At 37.2% G+C, this 17,976-nt stretch overlaps 1 protein-coding gene across 3 annotated transcripts in view; it reads right to left on the reverse strand.

The window, feature by feature from the left end:
• Positions 1–17,976, reverse strand: part of LRRC4C (leucine rich repeat containing 4C) — a 647,198-nt gene that overhangs the window by 190,902 nt on the left and 438,320 nt on the right. For all 3 annotated transcript variants that reach the window (XM_045825779.1, XM_045825775.1, XM_045825777.1), the window contains exon 3: positions 2,815–2,909. The gene's annotated coding sequence lies outside the window, so the exon portion shown is untranslated. The remainder of the gene's footprint in view (positions 1–2,814; positions 2,910–17,976) is intronic.

Consider the following 17,976-nt stretch of genomic DNA (forward strand, 5'->3'; position numbering starts at 1 on the left):
TATTTTGAAAAATGGGCTCACGTATTCATAATTAACCTAATTATTCATTCAATCATTTATTCAACTAACATTTACTAAATGTTCAGTTGAACATCTTTGGTTGATCTTTATCTGCAGGAACTCTGAAATCTCAAGTTAAGGTCTTAAATTAGAGTTTGCAGTGGTTTCTTCCTGGAGGAGGAAGCCCTACTGATCTAGGGTCCCTTTATCCCTCTTCAAAAGTCATTGTTTTAGGAAATGTTATTAGGCTTGGTTCCCCAGGGAAGTCCCAGTCTTTTTATTTCCTTACTATGCCTCCTTTCTCTTTCAGTATAGTATTTTTCATTTTGAGACTAGTTGATTTCTCTCTACTGAATGGGTTTTACATTCCCCAGGATCTCATCATAGCTGGTGTCTCGTCTGGCATCCCAGCAGAAGAACACCATGGCTCCAAATTATAGAGCTGAAAACAGATTACATGTTTGAGCCATTTCTCTCCAATTCACAGCTCACTGACCATCAGTAGACATGCCAAGCAATTTCCCCAACTTAGGTATTTGTGGTCATACTTCCTGACTCCCACCCTTCCATATCTTCTCTCTTGGCCCAGAAATGTCTTTGGTTCACTCTACATGCTCCTTCCTGAGATCACCTCTTTTTTAAAATTTATTTTTATTTTTTTTAGAGAGGGAAGGGAGGGAGAAAGAGAGAGAGAGAGACATCAATGTGTGGTTGCTGGGGGCCGTGGCCTGCAACCCAGGCATGTGCCCTAACTGGGAATCAAACCTGCAATGCTTTGGTTCGCAGCTCACGCTCAATTTACTGAGCTACATCAGCCGGGGCGAGATCACCTCTTAATGACTGCATTTTCCTTTCCATTCCTCTTACATGATTTCACTAGTCCCAGCTCAGTTTTAGGCACTCATTACCAAGATTACAACACAATGACATTTTGGGGTTAAACATAACTATAAGAATATTTTAAATCTAACGTGTTACCATTCCATACTTGAATACAATAAATAGGAAAAATAATGCTCCTCTTTTAAATATCTGAAGTTCACATTCCAGGCAGGGGCAGAGGTTTAGTGACAAGAAATAGTCTCTTTCAAAGGGAACACAAGATGAGATCAGGACATTTATAGACTTAAATACACTTTCATGCAAACATGATAAGTTATAGAAGTATAAGCTTTGAGTGTCAAATTTAAAGAGTTGATCAATTTAGTAGTCTTTTGACATTCTTTGAAGATATATTCAAGAGATCTTTGCTAATGATCAACTTTCTAAAAATCACTGTCATCCACACATTTTTGTGGATTATTCAATATTAACAGGTAATATACCATACAAGCAACAAGGTGGTGAGAATTAAATAATATCAAATATAGACCCCTCCTTTCTGATGGTAGCTCTATCTCATTGTTGATGATTAATTTCCCTCCATGATATGCATTCATGGTGTAGTGATAAATTCAGATGATTACCCTTCCATTATAGAAGATAAAATTTCCCAATTTATTATATTTTTTCCTTTGCTATTCCAGTATAAACAAGGTGAGGGCAAATCGCCAATCTTGACCAAATCAAATGACTAAAATAAATAAAAATTTTTTCTTGTGTGATCTTGAATCTCAGATAAAGAAACACAAACATGAAAGGGAACAGGTTTCATTTACTCTAGAGGCATCATTCGGCTGAAAATATTAAGCAGGTTGTGCTATCAAGGCCATCTATAGATGCTTGACTTGGTTCATTTTTCTGCACCAGGTCTATTATTTTATTCTTTATTCTACACTTTAATAAGCTTTCTTTCTCTGGTTTTATTTTTGCCAACAAATAAATCCAAGTGACATAGATGATTTATTAACTCACAATTACAGATTTCCATTGAGACAAGTACACTGAAGAATTAACTAATCTCACTTACTGCTGAGATAAGATATTAGCTCCACAAACTCTTTACAGAGTAATTGAATAGCATGCCTGAAAATTAAAAATCACTGTATCTAATGGCTTTTTAAAAACAGCTAAAAGCACACACACTAGTGGTCTGCCATAGTCATCTGCTCTATGACAATACAGACACATTCATTGTCACTGAAAATACACAACTTGTAACAGGCAGTTGGCAAAAATTCTGTCTAGAATCTGGCTTGAGTCTTAAAGCAGAAGAAATCAGAATGCTGTGGCTGTCTCCATCAGCCAAGAGGAATTCTCTTAGTGTGCTTTACTAGGTTAAGAAAATCCGGATGCAACCTCTAAAGAACCTTTTTTGTTGGCAGGTCACTCCTATTCTTCAGTGTTTTTAGAGAAGAATGCTTATTCCCTATTTCCATTTTCCCATGTGAAGTACACCCCATTACATTGTTTTTTCTGGCCTTTACCCCCTTCCATTTACTCCCTCCTCTCCTTGGTCATGACAGTTGTTTATTTGATTGGTGAACTTGGGAGCAAGACTTTGTCAGTTGTGGTTTAACCCATTCTGGTCACTTCCATCTTGTGGGCAGGCTGTTAGCAGTGCAGTCAAGTCTGCTACTCCACACTGGAAATTCTATAGGGCAGCTGCTGTGTTGTGGAAGTTGACAGTTGCCCAGCACTTCCTTGGACTAGATGGGTAAATCTATCTAACTCTGGGGTTAAATAACAGGACGGCTTTTTTTTTTTTTTGCTATACAAACATTATTCTCAGATATTAACAGCATTATTAATAAAAGTGGTACTTGGCTCTCCATTTGTCTGTTGTTTTGATCTATTAAATCTCACTTTTTTTCTCAACTTGGGCAGCTAGAATGGAAGCCCCCAGCAAACAGGTTAGTGGTACTCAGAACTTACCTTATCAAAATTTCTCCAATAGGTCCTGATCTTCCTGAGGAAACCCAGAGAAGTTGAAGAGTTCTGGATTTCTGAAGATGATATTTCTTTTACACCTGGTGTAAAACAACACAAACATATGTTTAAATCATACTATATGTACAATTAAAACAAATTTGTGCAAGACATTCTTACCTGCCACACTCCCTCAGTAGAATTTAGTGATTTGAAATGATGTAATATTGTGATATTCATCTTTCTAATATAAATAGATAGAAATCTATATACCTGTATACAAACATACACACATAGTTTATCCATCTCTAGATTTGCTAGTATTCTTTTGTCAATGCTTATTGTACTATATTATTGAAACGTGTCATATGTATTTAATTGGAGAATTGTTTTAATCTACATGTAACTTTTTCTACATACATTTGGGAGACTTTTTGTCATTAACTCATCCCTCTATCAGAGCTCAAAACAATAGAAATACAGATAATAATCAGTTTATTTCAACCCTAGGTGGACAAAAAAACCCCTAGAAAATATACATTGTAATTTCCAGATTTTTCAGGTGGATATAACATCAGACAAATAAGTAAATCCAGGTATTGGATTGAGAATCAACCCTGGATTCAATTCACAACCTTATCATAATTAGCCAGGCAATTTCGGGCAAGTGTCAAACCTCTCTGAGTCTTAATCTCTCCATATATAAAATTAAGGATTTTGTACAAAATTGCATTTGAGACCTCTTTCATCTTTCAGATTCCATCACAATTTTCTTCTAAGGATGTGGTTTGAGGTAGGTAGAATGTTCGGGGAGAATTTGTGGTAACAAAACTCATGTTTAGGTAAAGCCTAATTTTTTATAAATTTATTTAATGAACCCAATCACTGGCTTCTGTCACTGATGGGCAGTGAATTACTTGTCAGTAAGTTACACTCAGGTGATTGCAACCAATCCTTTTCCTACTGATATGAAGAAGTCAATTGTGTATCTCATGAAGCTGAACAGAATTTGAATTTAACTCAGAGTTCATAACCCTCTGTGGCCTGATGACCAGTGGTTCAGCCACTACCTTGCACCCTCCTGATGCAGAGGGGAAGAAGCTGGGATTCTGAAAGAACCAGGGAGACTGTGGGCAAATTAGAAAACAGATTGTAGAAGTTGGCATTTTATCGTGACTTTCTTTATCCCCCTCAGTCACTTTCCAAGGGGGGGAAGTAATTATGGGTGAAATATTCATATCTAATTGGTGTTTTATATGTAATTGTCTTTCAAAAACAGTAACAATTCCTAAATTTGAGAGTCGAGTGCTAGCTGACATGACCTCTCACAAAAAACAACTTTACAACACATGATTTTTTTGTTGTTGTTATCAGAATAATGGAGGCAATGTTTCAAGCATGTTTATAACACTGGAATAAATTCCTTATATTAATTTTAAGCTCCATAATTACCCTATGAGAATTTTGAACCATGATTCCCCTTTTATAGGTGAAGAAACTGAGGCACGAATTGATTTGCCAGGAAGAGGTACTACCCGGCAGAGTTAGCTGTGTGTGATCACAGGGCCGACATCACTTCTTGCTATACTGTGCATCTGGCACAACAAAGGTTGTCGGCTACACCTCCGCTAGCAAATACTCCATTTCAGTAAGTTCTCTCCGGCTTACATTTATCAGAGCTTCTGAATGCATTGTTTAATATTCATCCTTTGATATGTCAAGGCTTTGTCTGATTTCTCTCCAGGGCTGTTTCTTGTACTTCACTTCCACGTTTGGGGAAACAAAATGCTGCTTCTCTTCACCTTTTAGTCTGAGTTTTTTTGCTTGGTATTTAATGTGTTTCAAAGACATGTGTTGGCAGCAGGATGCTTACTCCGTGAGAACTGGACGAGGTGGGCTGCCGCTGCCGCAGGGGCAGCGCGCGTGGAGAAGCACTGTGGTGGGTCACGGTGCAGAGAAATACCAAGGGGAGGGTTTGTCGGTTGGAACAAAGTGAAGCATATCATTGTGCAGCTTTGTAGAATGTGGGGCTGGGAGAGGCCTGACCTGTCCATTAGTTCAATTTTTGCAGTGTGTACCGGGAAGGATACAAGGTGATCATGAACTAGAAACAGGTTTCCGGATTTCACCCATCCACCCAGCTTCTCAATAGTAGCTGCAGATCCTCATTTGTATGTGTATGTGCATGTCCTAAAAAAGAAATGCACTACTCTAGGCTTGCATATGTTAGTTGCATTGTGTTATTTAAGACCCAGAGAGCATAGTGATTATGAAAGGGCTTGGACTCAGACCATCCTGGGTCCCAGGTCAGCAACATCTCTTTCTGACTGGAGAACTTCAGGGAGGTTGCTTCATCCTTCCGTGGGACAGTATCCTAGTCTGTGAACTGGGATAATGACAACAACTCCCCCCACCCTGTGCTGCTTTGGGAATAAAGCGAGAACATTTTATAAGACTTTGCATCAGAGTCTAGCAAGAGTTAGCAAGTATGTGCAAAAATGGCAAGAGTTAGTAACTATGAGCAAACATTTCCAAATAGATCATCTCCATCATCATTATCGTCATCACCCTAATTTCTTTTATATGAGCCTAAAATAAGGAGATATTCTTTGAAAACTGTGTTTACTTTTTAGATAAGGAAATATAAATCCCCTCAAAAGGAGATTCTGACTGAAACTAACAAAATAGAGTGAGGTCACCAGCAGGTAATGGAGACTTTAGGTTTCCCATCAGTGAAATAGGAAAGACACTAATCTCTATACATAATTGAAATTATATTTGCAATACTCAGAAAGAGCGCATTCAGAAATTGATCTTTCCACTCAATACTATCCAATTCAATTGTACTCCCGAGCTGAGGTTCATGTAGTTTCTTCATAGTTTGACCTTGTCACTCAAACCAATGATTTTACATGACCAAAAGGGAGAAAAGAGAGAACGCCTCATTTTTCCTTAATCATAAGTTGATGTGAAGAAATGTCCACTGGATTCTGTTGTTAGAGAGCTCAGTATGCAATATGCATACAAAATAGTTTCAGATCAATACAACATGTTTTAAATTTACATTAACATTTAAGTTAATGAGAAGCTCAATGTGAATTATAGAGCTTTAGATGTTTAGGACTATGTCCCTTCTTGCCAACTTGGAACAGAGTCTATTGACTCACCTACTCAGTCTCATCAACAGCTTCCAGAATTTACGTGTTTTTAGTGCCAGAGGATTTTCAGGCTGGTGAATGGTGCCATATTGACATCACCAGGGAATGAAGTTGGCTCTATCCGGCAGGGATGTAAAATGCTTCCAGCAACGGCACACACTTTCCCTAGGCCTGGGAATGCTCTAGGATGAGTGCTTTCTCTGTTTTTTCCCCATTAACCTTAGCCAACAAATAATTCAAGGGCACCCACTATGGACACAGAACTGTGCTAAAACTATGCAGATTCTATTTCAAGGAGCTCATAATGCATTGAAGGATACAATCACCTATATAAGCAATTATAGAATAACACGACATGTTTCATGATAAGAGAAGGTACATACTAGGTGCAATCAGAGGCACTGAATAAGATTGGAAGAGAATCAAGAACAGCTTTCTAAGAAATGAGGCTTGAAAGACAAGCTGGCATTAGTCAATCAAAAGAGCAGACACCTCACCATCAGACAGGGAAGTCTATGAAAGCACCTGGCACATTTGTTCAACAAACAAAAAGTTCTGAATGATTCGAGTGTGAGAGGTGGGGCAAGGGTGTGTGCGTGTACATGAACATGCACACAAACAAGTCTGGGTATAACACATTATTACGCATGGTTAGACATGCATGGTTAGACAGGGAAAAGTTCATGAAAGATCTTGTATGCCATGCCAAGGAGTTTGGACACTATCCTTAAACTGATGCAGATGCAGAGGTTCTGATGTATTTTTGTTGGCTTATTTTAATAAGCCCTTTTTTTAAAGATTTTATTTATTTATTTTTTGGAGAGGGAAGGGAGGGAGAAAGAGAGAGAGAAACATAAATGTGCAGTTGCTGGGGGTCATGGCCTGCAACCCAGGCATGTACCATGACTGGGAATCGAACCTCCGACACTTTGGTTCGCAGCCTGCGCTCAATCCACTGAGCTATGCCAGCCAAGGTTAATAAACCCCTTTTAATACAGATGTTTCAGGTTCACAGCACACCTGAGAGGAAGGCACAGAGAACTCCCATTTATCTCCTGTTCTCACACATGCAAAACCTCCCAGCTATGAACATCCCACACCACAGAGGGACATTTGTTACAACTAATGCATCTACACTGACACTCTATCATCACCCAAAGTTCATAGTTTACATTAGGCTTTGCTCTTGGTGTTGTACAGTCTATTAGTTTTGGCAAATGTAAAAGGACATCCATATACCATTGTAGTATCAGACAAAATACAGGGTCCAGCAGAAGTAAGGCCTGCTTGAGTGTGGTTGGTAGAGTAGTAATTTGGGTGTAATAATTTATAGTTTTAATTTGAACATTTCACCTAAAGTGTCATATAGTATGTTTGAGTGTGATATTGTGATGTTGCAGAATTACGTGCTTATGATTTTGAAATAAAAGATCTTGCAATAAAAAGGGGTGTTATTTGTGCCGGACCTTGTAGTTTCAAAGTCCTAAAATTCTCTGCACTCTACCTACACAGCCGTCCCTCATCCTTCACCCCTGGTAACCACTAGTCTTTTTACCGTCTTTGTAGTTTTGCCTTCTCCAGGATGCAACATAGTTGGAATAGATTCCAAGTTCCATAAAATCCAAACTCCTTGTAGGCTTCGTTCACTTAGTCATATGCATTTAAGGTTCTTCCATGTCTTTTTATGCTTCAATAGCTCTTTTTCTTTTTAAACACTAACTAATAGTCCATTGCCCAGTGTATTTATCCACTCGCCCACTGAAGGACATTGTAGTTATTCCCAAATTTGGCAATTATGAATAAAGTTGCAATAAATGTCTATGTGAAAGCTTTGTGTAGACATAAGTTTTAAACATCTTTGGGTAAATACTGAGGAGAGAGATTGCTGGAGCATATGATAAGTGTGTTTTGTTTTGTAAGATACCACCTAAATGTCTTCCAAAGTAGCTGTATTGTTTTGCATTTCCACCAGCAATGAGAGATCCTGTTGTTCCACATCCTTGTCAGCACTTGGTTCTGTCAGTGATTTTAATTTTGGCCATTCTGATCGGTGTGCAGTGGTATCCTTCTGTTGTTTTAAATGGCAATTCCCTGATAGGATGTGATGTAGAACATCTTTTTCATATGTGTATTTGCCATCTGTATATCTTCTTGGGTGAGATGTCTGTTCAAGGCTATGGCCTATTTTTAATGGGGTTGTTTGTTTTCCTTCTGTTGAATTTTAACAATTCTTTGGCTAGAAGTCCACTACCAGATGCTTGACATCAGAGAAAGAGGCAGACATGTAAAGAGCTTTAGGAAAGGTGTTTATGCTCTTTGTTAGAAAGGGCCAGCAACGACACGTGCATAATTCCTGAAATAATGTTACACTTTCTTCAACTTACTGATATTACTTCAGTGTAGATAATATGACATTATGCAAGTTCCAGCTACTAATTTTGACTCCAGGAAAGAAGGGTCACTTGTGTCAATCAAGAATCCAAAATACAAAAGTAAGCTGCTAGGATTATATAAAAAAAGTCATTCTCCAGAGATACCTACCATCACTTATTTTCAACGTCTTGATCAGTACCAGATAATTAGCTAATAATCACAGTTACTAGAAACTAGTAAACTGTATTTATTGACAAGTATATATCTTGAGATTTAATGTTATAAATGATAAAAGGGGGGCCTTTATAGAAAAATTACAGCTATTTAAAATATGTTTATTGACCTACATATTTTTGAGATACTTCTCACATTTATATTAATACAGGTAAAGACTTTAGTGAGGTATAAAGTTTATATCCTTAGGTTAGAGAAAACACCTGAGGCCTGACCCGTAAACAGTTCTCTGTCTGGCCATGAGTTAGAAGAACACTTCATTGGCTGATCCTACTAGAAGGCTGTACTAATTCTGCCTCTGGAATGTTGTCTGCTGAAAATGGCATTTAGAGCACCTCAAATAACAAAAAAAATGTAATTCCATTGCATTTTCAGAACAAGTTTTTGTTTAAAGTATTTTGTGCTTACTAACGTTAGCATGTACGTCTAATTGCCATGTGTGTGTTTGGAAAATTAGGTCTGTGACTCTGCTTTACTATTATTACCCAATCCTCAGGGTATTTATAACTAATGCTTACCCAGCTTAGGCTTCTTTGCCTACTATAGTCTACCAAGACAGGCCTACTAATTATGTGTGGTGAAGTATCAGAGTGGCTTAGGTCGCTTTGCAACATTTACCATGTCCAAGAAAGAGGAAACTGTTGAATCTTGAATGTGCTAAGGAAAATAAGAAAGGTAGTGTTAGACATTGAAATTGAAGGGGTAGGCAAGAACCAAGGAATTCAGGGACTTGCGATGACAAGTTGTCAGGGACTCCTGGTAACATTTTTAGATTTATTTCTCAGGGTAATAGGACTCTTCTAAGATATAAGAAGAGAGTGCCACTAATCTGTTTTGTACTTTCTAAAGAATATATTAACTGATGCATAGAAAATGGATTATAAGGGTAAGATTGAGTGCAGGGAGGAAAGTTGAGAAATATTGCAGAAGTCCAGGCATGAGTGATGAAGGTTCAGAACAATGATGGAGACGGATGAAAGAAATATGAATGGACTTCGAGATGTATTTTGGAAGACATCCCAATAGGATTTGCTTGTGACTCAGAAGTGGAAAATAGAACAAGGAAAGACTACCAGGTTTGGAACAGCTGTTGGGACACCTTCAATGCTGACTGGTGCTGCTACAGAAGGTCTGTGTTGGAGGGTGGAGGTTCAGTCTCACTGTTAGCGTGCCTCTGGCAATGTGTGGACTTCCCAGGGATCCATGCAGAAAGCTGCTGAGTCCCACAGAGGGCTTTCGACAGAGACTATTGAGTGCCCAAAGGGCACATGCCTTTGGGCATGTGACCTGCCTCACTCACTTAGACCACTTTTCCATGCAAATATAGGAATGTCAAAATGGGGAATCTCAGTGTCTGTAGACCAGGTTTATTTCACATATGTTGAGCCTTTTTTTCTCTTATAGAAAATTGACAATCAAAAAAAGCCTTCTATTTTTATCTGCCATCATTAAAAAGAGAATATTCATCAAAAGTTAAGGAGCTTCATTATAATTCTTAGCTTTTAGTTCAGTGTATGAACATGTTTTCATAGTCATTGATTTAGTCAGTGAGTCAGTCCATCTGTCAGTCAGAGATTCTTTTAATAAACCTTTACTATAAGTTAGCCATGCACTGGGCCAGGTATTAAAGATGAGTGTTATATAATTCTTCTTTTGCTAGTACATCTTCTAGTCTTTAGTCTATTAAACATCAAAAAAAAATCTCAAGTACAATTCAGAAAACTGACATCATTACACTCTATATTCTGGGACAATTGCAAAAATTAATGGTTAAAGAAATAATTGTCAATTATTTTTAAGTTTTATTTGTTAAAATTTTACATCACTTAGAAAATAAAATTTTAATTTTATTTAGTACTTCCAATACCTAACTGTGAATGTACTTAAGATTTTTTTTTTAAGAATGGGATCATCAGTAAATGAGTGGATCAAAAAACTCTGGTACATTTACACAACGGAATACTATGCAGCAGAAAGAAAGAAGGAGCTCCTCCCCTTCACAACAGCATGGATGGAACCAGAGAGTATTATGCTAAGTGAAATAAGCCAAACAGTGAAAGACAAATACCACATGATCTCACCTATAAGTAGAACCTAATCGACAAAACAAACATGTGAGTAAAATAGAACCAGAGACATGGAAATAAAAAACAAACTGACAGTGACCAGAAGGGAGAGGGGAGGGGGATAAAAGCGGGGAAATAAGGGGAAAGGCCAAGTCAGGGAACATGTATAAAGGACCCATGGACAAGGACAATGGGCGGGGGAAGGATGGAATGTGGCAGGTGGGGGTGGGCAGGACAGGGGAGAGTAATGAGGGAAAAATGTGAACAACTATAACTGAACAACAATAAAATAAAAAAAATAATGGGATCACTCATTATGTATAAATAACTTCATGATCTTTACATATGTTAACAGGCATGTAATATAGATATGGCTAAGCATATAGACTATGCAACCTGAAATACTCTCACATATATTTTAGAAAAATTTCATTTGCATAGGGAAAACTGAAAGGAGGACATTTACACCCAAATTCACTTTTTTACTTTTCCATGGCCCATCTAGTTTTGAAATGAGACCTCTAAACATTCTGTGCCACAGCGTTTTCTCCCAAAGTGGAGTAGCCACTTTAAATTGTTCTTATGCAACATGGAAGCCCAAAGCTTGGCGTCCATAATGTCTTCTAGGGTATTTGGGTTTTTATCGCAAAATAAAGCACAGCTTATTATTATTACTATTTGTAGTGACTATGGTTAAGAAATCAAGAGGAGAATTGCCAGAGAGAAAAAATTTACTTCATTATCAGTCCAATGATACAGTAAAAGAAATGGACATGTCATGAGGTTTTTCATTTAATATTTGTCTTCAGCTATTGGAGACAATTAAAGCAGTTGACAAGTTGATGTATATATATCAAACCACAGAGTCCTATTTTCTTTTGTATTTCTCAAAGGCAGCCAGTAATAGTCCACTATTAACTCTTATTGGACATTTAACAATTGAGGTACAGGACATTTCCTCAGAATTTATGTCCAGGTTGGAAAAAATTAATGATTCAGGGATTTCTGGGTGGTATCACTTTTTAGTTTTTTCCCCATAGATTAATAATTATGATGACTATTTCTGTCATAAATTAAAACAGGAGAGGAAGGCAGAGGAGGAAAAAATAGGACAGTTGTAATGGAATAAACAAGAATAAAAAATAAAAATAAAAAACAGGAGAAAAATTTTATCAGCTCAAATAAGAAATATCATATGCATTATTCAGGTTTTGGAGTGCTCACAAGACTAGTAGTTTTTAATATAGACAATTCATAAATGTGAAGGAGGTAACTGGGTCATAGCAGCAGGTGGGGAAAGATCCCCAGTACTATCTTCATGAAATATTTCATTTTTTCTTTCAGATATACCAACCTATTTTAAGATTATTATGATGCTACTTTAGTAATTTGAAAAGAACAAACACTGTCACAAGTATTTCTATTTGTCTGTGAGAAAAACTAAGGCCTCTGTGGTGAGCCAAAAAGTAAGCTTTGTGACAGGTGAAGGAGTGAGTGACAGAATGCTCCTCTTTGTAAGCAGAGCTGATTCATTACCCCATATGCTCTCATTACGTATTCTGCTAATAGCACTAGGATGTGAAAATAGCAGTCCTGTGGAAGCTTGGTACAACATTAAGATTTAATTAAACTTTGTTTTCCTTGGCCAACGTAGCCATGCAGTGAAGTCACGGGAGAACAGAGCCTGACATTGTATTGACTGACTAGTAGCAAAAAGCGTAGAGCTGAAATGTCAGTGCACATGGCTAAAGTAAAGAAGATGAGGGGAGTGAATGGACCAGAGCTGTGAGCTGAAACCATGTCACATGATCCATGCTCTAAGAATACAATGGTGTAGAGTCTGCAGAAGGCAGAGTGTGGAGGACAGTGGCCAGTGTTTCTGTCTTGTTCTGGAAAAGGGCAATTAAAACTGGTGTTCCTCAAGACATAGAGCAAGAGCCCAAAGTGATGATGACAAGAGCCCAAAATGAAATTTCAGCTCAAGATGGAAAAACAAGTCTAGGCCATGAAAACTGTCTAAGGGTGGAAAAAAATCACCTTTAAAGGTAGTGAGTTTATTGTCATTTGAGTATTCAAGTATAATGCATAGACACTTGGCAAATTCCTCACTTCTTATAGTATCATTCTCCAAATCCAATGAATTAAGCCACTTTGGTATTAATTTAAGAAGAGTCAGTTGAATTATGAATATATGTGAATTTTAGTTGTTTATGTGGTAGAGTTTGAGATGGAATTACTAGCATTGACCCAAGAGCCATAACTTGCAGAGTAATTAATACAGGAGAAGCAGCTTTCTTCTGTTAAATTTTCTCTAAGTATATGGGTTTTCTAAATTAAATACACTTCATCAGTGTATTAGTTTCCTAGGAGTGATGTAACAGAGTACCAAAATGGGGTGGCTTTAAACAATGTACATATGTTCTTTAGTTCTCCTGGAGGCCAGAAGGTCGAAATCAAGATATGAGGAGCAATGTCAGCAAAATGGCCAATTAAGATGTCCCTTGCACACATCCCCCTCTCAAAAATAATAATTTGGCATCCACCCACAGATAAAGATGTCTTTGTGGGAACTATGAGACACAGGTAGGAGGTGGTGAAACCCCAGTGAAGTTCAAGACTGAGAATATCAGACTTGCAACCAGGAAAATGACTGACTGACCATAGTCCTGGCCACAAAAATATCAATAGCCCCAGACCCCTGAGAATTTGACTATAGCTCTGTTTGTCTTTGGGCCTGCCACCAGCACCCTATGCCAAGAGACCCAGAAGGAGACACGGCCACCCAGGCATCAGATCATCTTCATACAGATTTCAGTCTCCACTATGGACCCTGAAGTGGCCCAGAAACAAGCTTCAACTCCTCTTGGCCACAGCATGGGATTACCTGGAGGTGAGCCCACCAAACTTAGTCATTTGGAAAGGGCCTTGTCATCAAGCGTCATCAGCCTGTCCCAGCTGTAGTTCATTATCATTATTGCTGGCATTGCAGCCCGACAGGGGTCCATCTGAACTATCAGATCTCCATCTGAACCCCCAGGATCCTGAAAAAGCCATGTAATAGGCATTGCCTAGCTGTTCCCATGAGCTGGAAAACTGGATCAGGAACTAGGCAAAAGGACCTCCTATTTGTACCCCAGAGATCCTGAAAAGACCCTGTAGAAGAATCGAGCTTCCTCACAGCCACAGTCAGTCAGTCTGCCAGCAGGAGACCTATTTGTGCCCCTGGAGATCCAGGACCCTACACTGGGGGCCAGTCCCTCCAGCCATTGTCAAAGACCAGGCCGGTCTTCCAGGAAACATGGTGGAGACATTACAACCAATGCTACAGGAGGACAAATGATCATGACAAGTTACTATGAATAATTATATGCTGACAAATGGATAATCTAGAAAAACATGGATAGATTTCTAGGAAAATATAACCTCTCCAGTCTGAAGCATGAAGAAATAGAACATGTGAACATATCAAATAATGATTAAAGAAATTGAAACAGTAATCAAAAACCGCCCCCAACAACAATAAAGCCCAGGACCAAATGGCTTTATTGGTGAGTTTCATCAACCATTTAAAAAAGAATTAATGTGAATCTTTCTCAAACTTGTCCAAAAAACTGAATAGGAGGAAACACTCCCCAAATCATCTTGTGCCCCAACATTACACTGATACCAAAGGCACATAAAGGCATTATAAGAAAAGAAAATTACAGGCCAATATCCCTGATGAATATAGATGCAAAAATCCTCAACAAAATTCTAGTGATCTACATTCAATAGTACATTAAAAAAGGGAAGGGTTGTCAAGGAACATGTATAAGGGACTCATGGGCAAAGACAAAGGAGGGAAGGATTGAGGCACTTGAACAACAATGAAAAAAAGGGAAAAAGAAGAATCATACACTGTGAGCAAGCAGGATTTACCCATGGGTTGTAAGGATGGTTCAACATACAAAAACCAATACACATGATATATCATGTCAATAGAATGAAGGATAAGAATTATATGATCCTTTCAAGAGATGCAAAAAATGTTTAAAAATCTAATACCATTTCATGATAAAAGTTCTCAACAAACTGGGTATAGAAGGAAATACTTCAACACAATAAAGGCCAAATAAGAGAAATCCACAGCTAGCATCACACTCAATGGTGAGAAACGGGCAGTTTTCACTCTAAGATCAAGCACAAAACAAGGATGCCCACTCTGGCCAGTTCTATTCAACTTAGTATCTGATGTCTTTAGCCAGAACAGTTAAAAGAAATTAAAGTTAGGAAATTAAAAGTAATAAAAATCTTCCAATTTGGAAAGAAAAAAGAAAAATTGTCTTTATTTGCAGATGGCATGATTTATATGTAGAATATCCTAAGCATTACACCAAAAAGCTTTTGGAACTAATAAATGAATTCGGTAAAGTTGCAGGATACAAAATCACCCTACTAAAGTAAGTTGAATAGCAATGAAATACTTGAAGAAATAAAAAAAATCTAATTTAAATAGCATCAAAAACAATAAAATGCTTAGGAATACATTGAAATAAGGAGTTGAAAGGTCTTTACACTGAAAACTTTAAGACACTGGTGAAAGAAATAAAAAAAAACAGATTAAAAAGTCACATATGCATAAGTGAGAAGAATTAATATCATTAAAATATCTATACTAGACATATATTAGTATCCTAGACATATACTAGGTGTAAAGCCATATATGGAGTCAATGCAATTCCTATACAAATATATAAAATTCTAATAGCAGTGTTTTCACAGAAATAAAAGAAAATCTTAAAATACTATGGAACCGCAAGAGACCTCAAGTAGACAAAGCAATCTTGGGAAAGAAGAACAAAGCTGGAAGCATCACACTTCCTGATTCTAAACTATATTTAAAAGCTATGGTAATCAAAACAGTATGATACTGGCAGAAAAACAGGGGTCCATGAACACACAGTGAGGAAAAGGAAGTCTTTGTAATAAATGGTGTTGGCAAAACTAGATACTTACATGCAGATAGCTCACATCCTATCTTACATCTATCACAAAAGTTAACTTGAAACAAATTAAAAGCTTAAAAGTTCTTATATATCTTATATAAGAACTGAAACCATAACACTTCTAGAAGAACACATAGAAAAAAGTTATTTGACCTTGGCCTTGGCAATAATTTTTTTTTAAATGACACTAAAAGTAAAAGCATCAAAAGCAAAAAGAAACAAGTGGGACTACGTTAAAATAAAAAGCTTCTATACAGCAAAATAAACAATCAACAGAATTAAAAGACAAACTATGAAATGAGAGAAAATATTTGCAAACCATATACAGATAAGGAGTTGATATATAATATATATAAGGAACTCTTACAACTTACTAGCAGAATAATAATAATATAATAATAATAATAATAATGACAATAATAGTAATAATGAAACTGGCAAGCAAAATATAGCCAGAGACATTGAAATCAACAACAAACTGACAGTAACCAGAGGGGAGAGGAAAGGGAAATAACATGAGAAGGAAGGGAAAGGGACATAAATGAACATGTATGAGGGACCCATGGACTAAGGGAAGGGGGGTGGGGTTTAGGTGGGAAGTGGGCATGGGTAGGGTGGGGGAAAGTGGTGGTGGGAAAATGGAGACAACTATATTTGAACATCAATAAAAAATGTAAAATAAAATTATCCAGTTAAAAATGGGCAAGAAACTAAACAGACATATAAATGACCAGGAGGTACATGAAAAGTTGCTCAACATCAATAATCACCTGAGAAATGAAAATCAAAAGCACAATGAAATATCATCTTACTATAGCATTTCATAGCAGCTTTGGTTTTGTTCAACTGCAAAGTAAGAGTGATGAAAACATCATCTTCTATCATGATTCTTCATGTTCTGCTGTGTCTACCTGGCAACTCTGACTGTTTTTCTAATTTTAGCACCATCCCCATTGTCGTCTATCTGCTAGTCAAAAGCAAGTGTCTTCTCCCTTAATTCTCATTACACCACCCACACGTCAGTAAGCCAGGAAACCATATTATAACATTTGTTTGCATTCCTTTACTATAAGAAACTGTGGGTTATTTAATAAACAGGGATCATGTTTATCACTTACAACTATTTATTGAGTGAAATGAATTTATAGATGACTGAATGAATAGGCGAACAAAGGCCTATGCTAGTATCTAAGGAAACCCAAATGTGTGAGGAGTTCTACATATTGAAATCAAAATAGATATAGAGAGTGAAGACCATCAAAAATATTCCACTTATAAAACAATTTTCGTGGCCTTCTCCTTTGGCTAACATAGAACAATATACAAGGCAACTATTACTCCTAAGGCTCATTTGTTTTTAGTAGGTAAATAGAATTATTCTGATGAATCATTGTTATGTATTCATTCATATTATTTCATTGTATATACATACATATGTATACATATGTATACACATATATATAATTATAAAATAAATAAGGGAAAAAACTTGCTTAGCTGATGTAGTTACTGCTAACTTAGTGCTGAAGCTGTAAGGAAAAACCTATCCTGGTATTTGTGCTTTTTCTGTTTTCATATGTACATAGAGAGAAAGCCATTGGGAGCCTGTTCATTTTACACTGAGGGGAGCCTATCATGCTTTTAAAAGTTTTTTGGGTAAGACTGTTGCTTGATGTCTAAATATGAAGTTTGTGTCTACTGGGAACATTTGCTTATTACCAAAGACACAGTTGAACCATTTCAGTGAAACTTTTAATAATGGTTTCAGAAGACACTGTCAAGAAAAGCATGCCACTGGGTACTGTTACCCCTAAGGGCAGTAGCCTGGAGTTCAGGAAAACAAGTTGAGGACACAATAAAACATTTTAAGAAGAGCTTATATCAGTGCTTCACAGTAATACACCACCAAGTGTGAGTAGAGGAGGAAGGTAATTACGTTTTATTATGCTATCTACATGCTATCTCATTGCGAATGCGCACTCATAATTGTTTTGTGGGTACTTGCAAGAACCCAAGAATTATTAACACAATAATGAACAGAGCATTAAGCAAAATAGGCAGTCACCAGAATATATACAGTTGACCCTTGAAAAATGTGGGGTATAGGGGTGTGGATCCCCATAGAACTGAAAATTCGTATATAATTTTTGATTACCCCCAAACTTCAGTTTCCCCTTCGTATCCATGGGGGATCAGTTCCAGGATTATGTGCAGATAATATCTGTGGATGCTCAAGTCTCTTATATAACATGGCTTAGAGAAATGTGTACAGTTGGCCCTCTGTGTCCATTGATTCAATATAAATGTAAGCCAGTCAGTCAACAAAGAGGGAGGTATAATAAAGCATAAACA

Source organism: Phyllostomus hastatus, unplaced genomic scaffold (assembly GCF_019186645.2).
Source record: "Phyllostomus hastatus isolate PE091 unplaced genomic scaffold, TTU_PhHast_1.1 phas_scaffold_585, whole genome shotgun sequence".
NCBI classification, from domain to species: Eukaryota; Metazoa; Chordata; class Mammalia; order Chiroptera; family Phyllostomidae; genus Phyllostomus; species Phyllostomus hastatus.